This window comes from Sturnira hondurensis, unplaced genomic scaffold (genome assembly GCF_014824575.4).
Source record: "Sturnira hondurensis isolate 20B ecotype Veracruz unplaced genomic scaffold, ASM1482457v3 Scaffold0007401, whole genome shotgun sequence".
Lineage (NCBI taxonomy): Eukaryota > Metazoa > Chordata > Mammalia > Chiroptera > Phyllostomidae > Sturnira > Sturnira hondurensis.
In genome coordinates, this window is record NW_028080032.1 from 1,185,451 (window position 1) to 1,199,418 (window position 13,968).

At 40.8% G+C, this 13,968-nt stretch overlaps 1 pseudogene; it reads left to right on the plus strand.

Moving 5' to 3' along the window:
- Window positions 1–323: 323 nt before the first annotated feature.
- Window positions 324–10,226, plus strand: LOC118990927 (F-actin-capping protein subunit beta-like; annotated as a pseudogene).
- Window positions 10,227–13,968: the final 3,742 nt, after the last annotated feature.

Below are 13,968 nucleotides of genomic sequence, written 5' to 3' on the forward strand. Positions count from 1 at the left end.
CATTTACAGGAGAGAAACATCCACACACCAGCAGTCTACCAAAAGCAGCACAAACTCGATCTTTTCCACATTTTTCTACAGTACTGGAATGTAGGAAGTGTTTTGCAAACATTTATTGAATGAGAGAACAAGTGACTCCTTTGCATTTTTTCCTCTTTCAGAGATAGATCTGTAGGTTTTTAGAGTCTCAGCCTGTGTGTTGCAGAGGCTTTCTTGATGCCCTTCCCAAATTTCACACCATTTATCTCTGTCCTCACAGGGTGCTCACTGCAAACTGAGATGTTCCTCCCCAGGGCTTTTTTTTTTTTTTTGGCCACAAGATCATGATCGACCTGAGTGTAATCAGCCCAGAGGTGCTGGGAATGATCCCTACAGTACCCCCTAATCCCTTGAAAATTCAGAGTTGGTAGATCAACACTCAATCTTTCTCACCCCTTGGGCAGGACAACCCCTAGGCATGTCCTACAGTGTTCCAGATGCCTCCTCAAAATTGGGCTCATGCTACCCACAGTAGTAACTGGCTTGACATACCCCCTTTATATCTTCCAGCCTATCCCTCCCTCCCTTCCCTACTCCCCTAACAGCATTTTCTGGAATTATTTCCCAAATAAACAATTTGCAGTGAAATCCCTGTGTGAAGATTTGCTTCTGGAGAATTCAAACCAAGACACAGAGGTGCCAACTTGTAAAAAAAAATAGAGCTTTTAAAGGGTCATTTAAATTCTTTTTGATATGACAACTGAATTTTTTTCTGACTCTGTTGTTAGTTCTGTTCTGACCCCCAAAGCAGGTCCTGAGAAAAGGATTTGAGTGTGGGTTATTTATTTGAGAAAAGTCCCAGGAAATAAAAGGGATAGAGTGGAACAGGGAGACAAGAAAGGAAAAGAAAATCAATATAAAGTATGTCCATGAGTCGGTTGAAGTGGGAGACTGTGGGCGCAGTCGCACTGAAGGCCCCCTGAAAAGCTCTGTGAAACACACCTCAGAATTGTGCACAGAGAAGCAAGCAGTGGGATGCTGATTCACTAACACCCCTCCTGGAGCAATAGCTCCTTAGTTTCCCAGCATGCCTTCCAAACACAGCTGGGAGGCATGGAATACCCTCAGACAGAGACACTGGAAGCTCTTAGTGTTTAGTGAAACTGCCTGCAAGGGAGCCAACAGTGTCTGCGGGACATCAAAATGCTGCTCTGCTCAACAGATGATCACCCTGCCATCCTCAGAGACTACTCCGAGCCTCCCTAGCTCTAAACTGGCCTTGTTTTGGCTTCCTTGAAAGGCACCCCTGAACTCTACCAGTACCCAGTGCAAAGCTTCTAGATAAAATAAAAGTCATGTCGGATGAGAAATGGAACCAGAAGGAAAAAAAATGAGCCAGAAATCTCTTCCCCCAGTCATACCACAAGCCAAGCTAAAAGTGCTGTGTCTGTGTCAGTTCCATGCCTGCCCTGTCTTCAACACCCTCTCCTGGAGGCCGGGCGGCTGTCAGGCTCGCAGGACCGCACAGGCCTTTTCTTTGATGCCTCCCTGTTCAGTGTCACCCAGACAGCCTGATCAAGGGGCCCTGGGGTCAAGGCACTATCAAGAGTAAGGTTTCTTAAGTGCCATGTGTGAGACACCATCTGACACTGTTTATAGATCGATTTAGCCCCTTATTGACCATGGGACAGAAGTTAAAAGCATTGCTTTTGGAACGCAAATGTGTTAACTTCTGAAGTGATGTTTGAATTAGGGTTAAGAAGGGCCCAAAGTTTTGATCTGCTGATTGGAGAAGGGGGAAAAAAAAGGAAATGGACGAAAAAAGTTTTTTTCAGAGAAGAAATCAGATTATTTTAAAATAAAAGCAAGCTCATTATGAATCTATCAACTCTGGAGTTGACTTAAGATGGCTACAGAAGTGTCTGAATCCTGCAGCTGCCAAATGCAAATGATCTATTTATATGCAACTACTGGTTCTTAAAGTTGTTCACAGAGAGAAGATCAAGGCCAGAAAAGGGAGCATCCATTGGATTCAGACCCAAAGCAATCACATAAAAGTCAAGTAGAGAAACATCCCATGCTTCACAGTTGCCCATTAGTGATGGAATAATTGCACAATAAAAAGACACAGACACTCCACAACTCACGTTGTCAGAATTCAGCACTTATTTCCCAAAATGTCTTTGGATTCATAATGCAAAAGATCTAGCAAATAAATCTCCCATATTTTGGTAAGCCACATGATAAAATGCCTGTGATCTATGTGTTACATAGTGAGGTTAACAATATTGGGTTGATGTGTTTCTTATCTACTTACGTGGCATAATAGGAAACAGTGGCAATTAAGATAATTAGATATGAATAGGAAACAGCTTTTCTGATTAGAACCAAAGACTGGGCATGCTGGATATTCAACACAGGGAAATCAATGTGTGTGGCTTCTTAGGAGCTGGCACAGCCGCACTCCTGCAGCACAGCAATTATTATTACATTAATGATGTCCACGAGGCATGACAAGGTACTGGAGTCCCCTTCGTACCATTCAGAAAAGAGCCGATAATGTTCAATAGGGCTTGAAAAGTTTAATAAACTTATCTTGTTCTAATTCTTTTAAAATTAACAAAGTGAATTAAACATGGGTTAACTCTCTATTAAGCTATATATTTAACGAACCAAAGGCTCGCCGGAGAAGAGTTCACTGTAAATATTATCAGCTCAGTAATAACGAGACCAGAATCCTAACAAAATTACCGAAATATCTGTAAGTGCAATATCCAAAAGGAGGAAATAGTACTGTGTTGATACAAAATAGGAAGTATTTATAGGCAGCTCAAAAGACGTTTCAAGACCATTTTGGACTCTATTCAGAATATTAAGAGGCAATAAAGATCTAAGTCTTTTAATAGCCTCTAAGTTAAATGTAATATGGGCACAGATATTTCACAGGATCAAGATGTTTGCTAAAGATGGCTTTGTACAGCCTCTGTGCCTTGTATAAATCATGTCACATAAAACTTAGTTCCTGTTGAGCTCTGGAAATAAAAATTAAAACTCTCATCATTTGTGTAATTGTTTGATTAACTTCTGTTGGACATCAACACCAGTGTCCTACCAAGAAATCTATCTGGAGAACTTTACCCAGAAGGCAAGGGCACTATCCAAATGATCGGGTTAGGAGCATTCCCATATGGTCTAAGCATGTTTAAGTGTGACTGCATGCATGTACAGTCACATGTACATGGAGGGTCAGGGATGAGGTAGCATGTATAGGTATCCTGATAGAAGGGGCTAGAACTGGTCATCTTTCAGGCCCTAGAACAATACTTGTGGTTCAATAGGATGAAAATTTACAATGTTAACTTTGATTGTTATCGGGTCTATATTCTCTGACAGCCATTAAAAAACCACTCATTCTTTACCTGTTTAGTCAAGAATTATTTATTGAGCATTTATTAAATGTCGGGAACTATGTTAGTCCAACACTTTCACCACTTGGCCACCACAGCCCCTCTTCCAGGAACTATTTTAAATCCTAGGACCACGTTAGGGAACAAAGACAAAGTTCCTGCTACTTGGTGTTACAGTTACAATCAATGTAAGTATAAAAAAATTAGAAACAAGTAGATTTTCTGATCCATATTTTCCCATTGTAACTTTATGACATAAAAGACGTGTTATTGAATAAAATGCTTATATGGCAATCCTATTTTAACTAGGCTGAATTCCATTCCTGGGAAAATAGAAGGAAGTGCATTGTGTCACATATAGTGAGAAAAAATTGCTCATATAAGTAAAGCTTTGGTAACTCTTCTCTAGTGCCATGTGGCACATTTACATGATGGAATACTATGCAGCTATAAAAAGAAAATATTACCTTTTGTTACAGCATGAATGAACCTGGAGATTTTTTGCTAAGTGAAATAAGCCAGTTAGAGAAAGACAAATACTATATGATCTCACTTGTATGCGGAATCTAATAAAATAAACTGATGAGCACAATGGGCCAGAGGCCTGGACACATGGAACAGACTGACAAACCTCAGAGGGGAGGGGGTTGGGAAGGGCTAGAAGAGATAAGACAAAAAACATATTTGTATATATACATAGCCCATGGACACAGACAACAATGTAGGAAAGGATGAGGGAGGAGGGCTGGGTGGAGATGGGCAAATGGGAGGAATGGGGGATATCAACAATAAAAAAGAAAGAAAGAGAGACTGAATTAAAATGAAGTAGCTGAAACCGGCATGGAGAGAAGAAAGACTGGTTTGGCCTGAGTTCCCACCCATAAATTGCTGTGATTCCAAAGGCTGCATGACTAGTTCTTCTGTTTTAGATGCGTGTAGGAAACCTGGTGAATATCAGCAATGACACCCTGACCTAGGTGACAATGGCACCTATAGCTAGTTGTTATTAACAGAAAAAGCCAACAGCTCCCAGCTCAAGCTCCTCCGCTGGCTCAAGCTTTTTACTCTGGTCACCTAGCTCTCCCCGCTGTGGGGTGTTATGAAGAACTGCAGGGAAAGGCAGGCAGAACACAGTCGACTTCATTATCTCTCAACGTTTCATTCCTATGTCTGTAATCAAGCTAAAGTACCAAATCCTGTCTAAAAAATATATTCAGGGATCGTCAAAAGTAGGTTTATGGTTGTCAGTACACAAAAGAGCTTGTTCTTGTACTATTATTTATTAATTACTATATTTTCCATATGAACAAGTGTAAACCACTTTTGCACACCCCATTTGTATTTTACGCCAAATTTCCTCTATGGAAGCCACAAATGACTTAGGCTCACAAGAAAACTGGCATATGACAAATAAAAAAATGTCGGAAAAATCCTAAATTACCAGTTTTCTGGCATCAAATGATACAGATATAGAATTTTTTTATTTGACCTACTTTGGTGTTGGCTACTAATCATATTAATTCACTTTTTATTTGCTTAACTAGTCACTTCTGAGGCAGCTGTTAGTAATCCTGAGGGCCTACCTTCCCCAGATGAGATCCAAAGAATGTGGCCAGAACTATCATAAATTTGGAAACATGCAATCATGGTAAAGAGCAAAGAAGGAGAATGGAAAAAGACGGTACCATACTTACAATGTTTTACTCTTTAAGGAAGAATAAGAAATTTCCATAGAGCGATTGGTTATCTGTCCATGAGTGGGACATAAGTGGGATGGCTAGAAAGTTGTTAAGGGAGAAAGATATTCAAAATATGCATTTACACGGCATAATTTTATATAAACGAAAAGCTACAAGCCCTTTAACTTGATAAGAAAAAAATAGAGGCTCCCAGACTCCAGTTCTCTCAGTCACACATCACTCTCCCCACCTGTCTACAAATATTCGCGCACGCGAGGCTTCCTGATTCATTGCTCATGCATGCTATCACACACCTGTCATAATTCAACTCTCAGTTTATGAATAAGGCACAGAACATTTTACAAGCACAGGGCAAGAAACTCTACCGATGGGAATGTTGAATGACTCTTCCTTGTTTACTTCCAGCCATAGGGAGCCTCCATAAACAAGACTGGCTGGGCACGCATGCATATTTCCAATCAGCACCTGTCTTGAAACACTCACAGGGTCTCTTGTCAACAGCCCGACTTGCAGAGTATCCGGTTGCCACTCACCTTTTTTGTCATCTAATAATTAACTGGAAAGACAATCCATCAGGACTCTTACCACTGCATGGTAAAGGAAGCACCAAGTGCAGGTCGCTCTTTAACCTTGCTCTTGCAGGCCATTATGAATATTACTGTTACCCCCTCCAAAACATCTCTGGGCCAGTGATGGTTCTACTGCAAAACAAAAAGCATTTGTCTTTTCTCATTCTACTTTTGTAAATGTTTATAGGAGAAGATAGGTTTTCCTGGTGTTGTGGCTATTGCCATAGAATAATGGTGATCCTCGTGTAATGTAATAATAATAACACCTCGTATTATATAACATCTCTGCCTTCCAAAAGCTCAAAGCACTAACTCTGTCACTTCCAGCCTCGCTGAGGTAAATGGAGGCATACGTACAATCCTCATGCACAGGCCAGGAAAATGGAGACACTCATATCCTCTGAGTGTCTGATTTTCTGATGTTGCACAATCTGGTTAATGATGAGGCTGGAACTCCCTGCATTCATTTGCTGAGCTGCTTTCTCTTCTCCTAAGATTCCAAAATACATAAATAATCTGACACTTCTCTGAAATGAAGAGTGATAATGGTTACTTAAGGCAGAAAAAAATATTTCACCCTCTTGCCATCTCATAACCAGGCATACTGTTTTAGGGCCTTAAAAATTTGTCCAGACACCTTATCCTTAGATCAGTAACAATTATAACTAGGAGGCTGACCATCAGTAGATATGTAGAACAGAAAACAGTTTCACTGGAGATATTAGTGTCACTAGTAGGACACTAACATACCTAATACCAATGAGAATTCAGGCACTACATCAGGCACTGTGTGTATGATTTCTCATTGAATTCTACATCAGCCTGTTAGGGAGGTGGTAGCATTCCCACTTTACATAGAAGGTAAGTAATACTAGGGAGGTTAAATTACTTTTACAAGAACTCCAGCCAGTAAGCGGCAAACCCTAGGTGGTCTCACAAAGGAGATGATCTGCTGTGCCTGAAAGTCCTTAAAAATAACCTGCCTTCAATTGTGGGTAAGGCAGAACAATGGGTCCCAGATAAATGACCTTGAGTGCCATATGTTGAAGCATCAAGAAATTGCTTATATTCACCTGCTTTCCACCTACAAAAATGGATATTTCATATATTCAACCTATTACTGGGGGTAGTGGCTGAAATTTACTTTGGGGGAAAAATCTCAAAAGTATTAATACTGAGGTTAAACAAAGTCAGGCGATGTCTTTGAAAGCACAACCCAGGGCTTTAGATGAAAGAAGCCGGCTGGATGGAGAACTGTGATTCAAAAAATGCACTAGTTCATAATAAGCTTAGTGAAAAGGGTGTGTTCCTGCCACTGGAGCAGAAATTTCCTTTCCCAAGCCCTTCTAGGATTTTGTCCTTCCCATTCAACCTTTCTGATCAAATTGATCCTTTAGGTAAACACAGGAGGGATTACAGACCTTTAATTGGCTTTGAGGAAGAAATAGTAATCTGAGACGCCCCAGGCAGGAATTCCCTTGTGTCTTGTGGGAGAGAAGCAGGGAGAGAGAGGAAAGGAAATATCTGCAGCTTGACAAGTTGTTCCCAGCCAAAGAGGAGAATATTCAAGAACAAGCAAGGTTGTTAAACCATTCACCCAAATTAGGCCTTGAGCTGTGAGCATGACATCTTGGATTTCTTTTTCATTTAAGCTCTTCCTGTGTGAAGCAGAGAAGTTCAATGGCATCTCAGAGTCTAGATCAGTGTTTTTCATATTTTAGCATGCACCTGTAGTACCTAGAGCCTTGAGGTGTTGGTGCAGGAGGGACCGCAGCCCAGAAATTTTAACTGGTTAGATCTGCAGAGGATCCTAATAAGTTGGTGATGGTTCAGAAGCACACTTTAAAAACCACTAGCCTACTTCCAGTTGTGTACAATTGCACTACATCTGCCTGCCATGCAGTGCTATTACCTGAGCCATTTGGAAGCCACACATGCAGTGCTATTACCTTCCACATATGGAAGCCACACGTGATCCAAGGAGGGTAAACCAAAGAGATGATGCTCCCAAAGGGTTTGTGACAATATGGGATCAGCTTTGGTGCAAACCAGCTGGCAACACAGCTGACTCTGTAAGATTCATATTAATAATAATAGCTAACAGTTATTGACTAATTTCTTATGTGCCATGCAGTATATTGTCTCTACCCATATTATCTTTGAGATAAGTGTACTGTTATTATCCCTGTTTTATAAATGCAGACGCTGAGCCTCATTGGGCTAAGTCCATAGTCATTCGGAGAATGAAGGAACTAGATGGAGAATCCATCTAGTTTAGACTGTCTGGTTTAACTGCTGTACATTGTACTTCCTGAACTCTGGAAACACTAGATCAGGAAAATAGAGGTACACCTTCAGTGTTCTTTTTTTTTTTTTTAAAGATTTTATTTATTTATTTATTTTTAGAGGGGAAGGAGAGAGGGAGAGAAACATCAATGTATGGTTGCCTTTTGTGCATCCCCTGCTGGTAGTTAGCCTGCAAGGAACCAGCCTGCAACCCAGGCATGTGCCCTGAATGGGAATCGAACCGCGATCGTCTGGTTCGCAGGCCCGCACTCAATCCACTGAGCTACACCAGCCAGGTTCAGTGTTCTTTAATAAAGAAATAAATATAGGTGAATGAGAGTCCATAGCTTTTTTTTTTCATTCTATTTTCCTATTTCTACCCTGGATGATGCAAACATTCTCCTCCAGCCTCATTTTCTCCTCAACGTTTACCATGCTAACACATGGGAAAATGTTTTGTGTGTCAAAGTACAGGAGATTGGAACAGGGGTCCCAGCTACCAGAGGTGGTGTCTTAGATTTATTTATCTTCCCTGTTGAAACAAATACCTGGCTCCTTGTGGGAACATTACCTGGTGTTTGGGGACTCTGGCCCGGAAATATTATGATTTGAGGCACCCAAGGAACTTGATTACAAGGAGTGAGACATCTTAAAAAGAGAAGCTTCTTAACTTTATGGCACTAAATTCTTGCATTGTCCATCCCATCTGTTTGATGTAGTGGGGCAGGAGGTAGGAGAATGGAGCTGGAAAGATACCACGCTCTTATCTGAATGGAAAATTGCTTTCATTGTTGTTGCTCTGCTTTGATTTGCTACTTAACTAGTCTCATAGCTTGCTTTTTCACCATGAAGTTCCTACTTTATAGCTTAATCCCAGACTTGGTTTCCAGAGGCCGCTTGACTGGGACTACAGACTTCTGGGGTGAGAGTTGATGAAACCTCCCCTCTTGATGGGACCTGCTGAGCTTTTCCCAGAAGCTGGGTATCTGGCATACAAAGTTCAGATACAACCTCTGGACCACATCAGTGACTAGGGACAGATCTTCAGGGACACTTAACACACAATGACAAATCACCTTAGAGTCACTAGCTCCAGAAGAGTGATGTTGTATTGTACTTCTGTTCTAATTCACCCCTTTGCTTTACTAAAGTAAAACATGCAGATGTATGGCCACATCTCTGCTTTTAGTGAAATATATCCTACTTTCCCAATCATTGCATTTGGCCAAAATGATCACCCTTCTTACTGATCATTTTCAAACCTGTTCAAGTATTTCCACATTAAAACTGCATATACTTTTTAACTTAGCAATAACACTTCTAGTTATTCTACAGACATATGTGCACATGTGCAGACGGAGGTATAACAGAATTGACTGTAATAGTAAAATGTTGGAAACAACTAATCTATTGATCCATTAATAAGAAACAAGCTAAATAAATTACATTTAATCCATACAATGAAATAATATGCAATCATTAAGAAGAATTAGGTGACACATGCTGGGACCGAAGTGGCCACAGATGCCACCACGAGTGATCAGAAGCTAAACTGTGCCTTGGACTCAATGAGGTACCTGCCTCCACAGCAAATTGAGAAAACCCTCAGTGACCTGATCAACTTGGTCCCCAGTCTTCCATTGACCAGTCACTGAAAATTGCCAAAGAGAGGGTAGTGGGAAAGGATCAACCTTTGTGTGACTACAACAGAGACAGGGACTCCTATCGGTCACCATGGAGTAACCAGTATGACCCTCCTTTGGAGGATGGGGCCATACCTTCTGCTCAGCTGAGAAAGCTGGAGGTGGAAATCAACAGTGCCTGACTGAGATCAAGACCCACATTTTGAAGGTGGCAACTCATTGTCTACCTCTGGGATCTAGATCATGACTTTGCTGGAAGGATCCTTGTAAAGAAGGCTGGAGAGGGATCAGAGAAGATCAAAGGCTGCTGGGATTCGTCCACGTGGCGGAAGTGCAGGAGAAATCCACTGGCTACATTACTCATTTCAAGCTGACCTCCACTCTGATGCTGCAACTGCAAACCTGCAAATCTGGCTCTGGCACCATGAAATTTGGAGGCTGCCTTACCAGGCAAATGGAGAAGGATGAAACTATGAACCATGGCTCCCAACACATAGCCAATATCCAGCAGCCAGCAGAGGACATGGGAAACAAACTCAGAAGTGCATTGAATGAGACCAACTTTGGAAAACCAAAGTACATAATTGATGGGCTAAGTTCTGTGCAGACTTTTGCAGACAAATCAAAATAAGAAACTCTTAAGAATGACCAGGTGGAGGCTTTGAAAAGATAGTAAAAATGTTAAACCTCTGCTTCAGGATAACCAGATGTGCCATGCACTTGTTAGATTACTTTCTTAGAAAACTTGTTTTCTGCTGCATTCCCTTGTCCCTCCTGTCCTTGGCAGGTCATGCAATTTTCATCACTGACCACAGCACATCTGTCTCTGAGAATAAAGCTGCTACACACCCTTCTTCACATCTTTCTTCATCTCTCCAAGGCCTGCTTCCTACCACTTTTTGCTATCAAAACTCAACATTTCCATAGAGATTGTGCTTTGCTTGTTCCAGCAAAACATCCAGTTGCTCCCCCAACACCCAGTTATAGGCACAAAATACATAGTCTACCTCTTCTTCCCTCCCACCTTCTTGTTACAATGGCATAAAAAAATGTAAGATTAAAAACATGAAATAATTGTGGAGTATGAAAGATAGAAGAAAAACTGGAAATCATGCATTTTATCAATCACAAAGTCTTGCTTGATACCTTCATTCCTAAAACATCTATACTATTTTCTTCATTACCAGGGCCATTATCTGAGTTTAGGTCATTACTACTGCTCAATATTCTACTATAAAAGTGCCCTTGCTGCTGTGCCTGCCTCCAATCTTTATTCTTTCCAACCTCTGCTTTTTGTTGAATCCCTTTTTTGTTGAAATCTCTTTGATGACTCTGAGTAAACTTGAGATGACATTCCAAGCTTCTTATGTGATCTACAAGGTTGTCCATGATCTTTCCTTTCCTACTTTTAGAGCTTTATCTTCTGCTTCTTTCCGACTTTGACCTATGTTGAATAACTTACAGCCTCCCAAAGTCCCAGCCAGAAGCTTACCATCCTGGGCTAAATATCTTTTCCTTTTGCCTATAATGCCCTCCTCTGCCTTCATCCACCTACCTGACTTCAGTGTGTTCTTTGAACTCAGCTCAATTATAACTTCTTCTGGGAGCTCTTTCATTGTTGTTGTTGTTTGTTTGTCTTTTAAAATATTTTATTTATTTTTTTCAGCAAGAGAGAAAGGCAGGGAGAAAGAGAGGGGAAAACTTAAATTTTAAATCCAGAATTGTTTATTGTAGATGTAATTCAGGATGCTTATGCCTTTGTTTCCTCTCTACAAAATGAGAGTATTAGAGATCATCTCTAAAGTCTCTTGCAGGACCAATATTTTTTAATATATTTTGTTGATCATGCTATTACAGTTTTCTCACCTCCCCCCACACACACACTTTGTTCCAGTCTGCCTTGCACACCACCTCCAACCCACATTCTTTAGTTCATATCCATGGGTCATACATATAAGTTCTTTGGCTTCTACATTTCCAGTACTATTCTTAATGTCCCCCTATTTTCCACCTACCATTTATGCTACTTATTTTCTGTACCTTCCCCCCTCCCCCTTCCACTGCCCCTTTGATAACTTTTTGTGTGATCTCCATTTCTGTTATTTTGTTTCTGCTCTAGTCGTTTGCTTAGTTCATTATTGTTTTTGTTTTATTTGGGGGGCGGGCATCAGTTGTTAATAGCTGTGAGTCTATTCTCATTCTGCTGTTCATTTTTTTATCTTCTCTTTCTTAGATAAGTTCCTTTAACATGTCATATAATAAGGGCTGGGTGATGAAGAACTCCTTTAACTTGACCTTATCTGGGAAGCCTTTATCTGCCCTTTTATTCTAAAGGATACCTTTGATGGATAGAATAATCTTGGATGTAGGTCCTTGCCTTTCATGACTTGGAATACTTCTTTCCAGCTTCTTCTGGCCTGCAAGGCTTCTTTTGAGAAATCAGCTGACAGTCTTATGGGCACTCCTTTGTAGGTGACTCTTTCTTTTTCTCTTGCTGCTTTTAAGATTCTCTCTTTATCTTTAATCTTAGGTAATGTAATTATGATGTACTTTGGTGTGTGCTTCCTTGGGTTAAACTTCTTTTGGACTCTCTGAGCTTCCTAGACTTCCTGAAAATCTATTTCTTTTGCCAGATTGTTCCCCTTCATTATGTTTTCAAATAAGTTTTCAATTTCTTGCTCTTGTTCTCTTCATTATGGCACCCCTGTGATTTGGATATTGGAACATTTACAGATGTTCCAGAGATTCCTAAGCCTTTCCTTATTTTTTTGAATTCGTGTTTCTTCATTCTGTTCTGGTTGAATGTTTCCTTCTTCCTTCTGGCCCACACCATTGATCTGAGTCCCAATTTCCTTCCCATCACTGGTGGTCCCCTGTACATTTTCCTTTATTTCACTTTTATAGCCTTCATTTTTTTCCTCTAATTTGTGACCATATTCAACCAATTTTGTGAGCATCCTGATTACCATTACTGATTACCATTACCATTACCTGATTACTACTTTGAACTCTCCATCTGATAGGCTGGCTATCTCTTCGTCACTTAGTTGTATTTTTTCTGGAGCTTCGATCTGTTCTTTCATTTGGGCCATTTTTGTTTTGTCTTGGCAGGCTTGTTACGTAGTAAGGGGTGGAGCCTTAGATGTTCACCAGGGTGGGGAAACCCATATTGCTGTGTTGTGATGCTATATGTAGGGAAGAAAGGGAACAGTGCCACTTGCTCCACTCTCTGCCTGTTTTCAGTCACTTCCCCTGCTGCCCACAATCAAATCGGGCCTCTCTTCTGCTGATTCCAGGGAGGGTGGGTTTGTGTACATTCTAGGATGCTATGGGTCTCTCCAATGAACTTTCTTGTGAGGCTGGACGTTCCTCGCACTGCCACCTCAACCCCCACAGGTATTTTCAGTCAGAGGCTTAAAGGCTTTATTTCTTATCACTGGAAACCTAGGTTGTATGGTCTATCACATTCCCCAGTTATTCCTCCTAGTTCATTTGCACGTGAATGCAGAACTGCCCAGTCTACCAGCTGCCACCTTGCCCACCCTGGTCCTCCAGTAGCTGTCTTGCCATGAGTCCTCTCTACCCAGCTGCCCATCTCTGCCCCTCCTACCAGTCTGGATGGATGTTTCTTCTTTAACTCCTTGGTTGTTGGACTTCCACACAGTTCAATTTTCTGTCAGTTCTGGTTGTTTTGGTTTTTAAATTTGTCGTTGCCCTTCTTTTGCTTGTGTGAGGACGCCTAGTGTGTCTAGCTATGCCTCCATCTTGGCCAGAAGTCCAGGAAAGAACCACTGATGGGAGAGAGAAACATGGATTGATCTGGTGCTTCTTGTACACACCCCAATCACAGACTAGCATGCACCCTGATGCAAATCAAACCAGCAACTTTCACTTTGCAAGACGATGCCCAACCAACTGAGCCAAACTGGTCAGGTCTAGGAATTCTGTCTATAGACTTTCTCATATCAATTCTAGCTAAGTTAGCTGCATTTAGGATCTGCCTCTAGGATCCTCCTGTGGTTCCTTCAAATTTTAATGCTTCATGCTATACTTAAAGGGATAACTGCCATTTTTTAAAAAATTGTTCTTCTCTTAACAGTTGTACTCTTTGAATATAAAGACTATGTTTTAAGTCTCTTTCTAACCTTAGGGGCTATGAAGTGTCTATCACACAGTTCTTGGCCAGTGCCTGATAAGCGATTAAATTAGGATGCCATTCTTGTGGCTTCTTACATAACAGTATTTTTTACACTACACCTAAAATAATAACTGACACATTGATTAAAAGGGATGTATATCAATAATGAATAGTGACTTATAAAACAGGAGATTGTTCTTCACAGTATATAGAAACATAATTGTACACATTTCCCATGATTCCAAA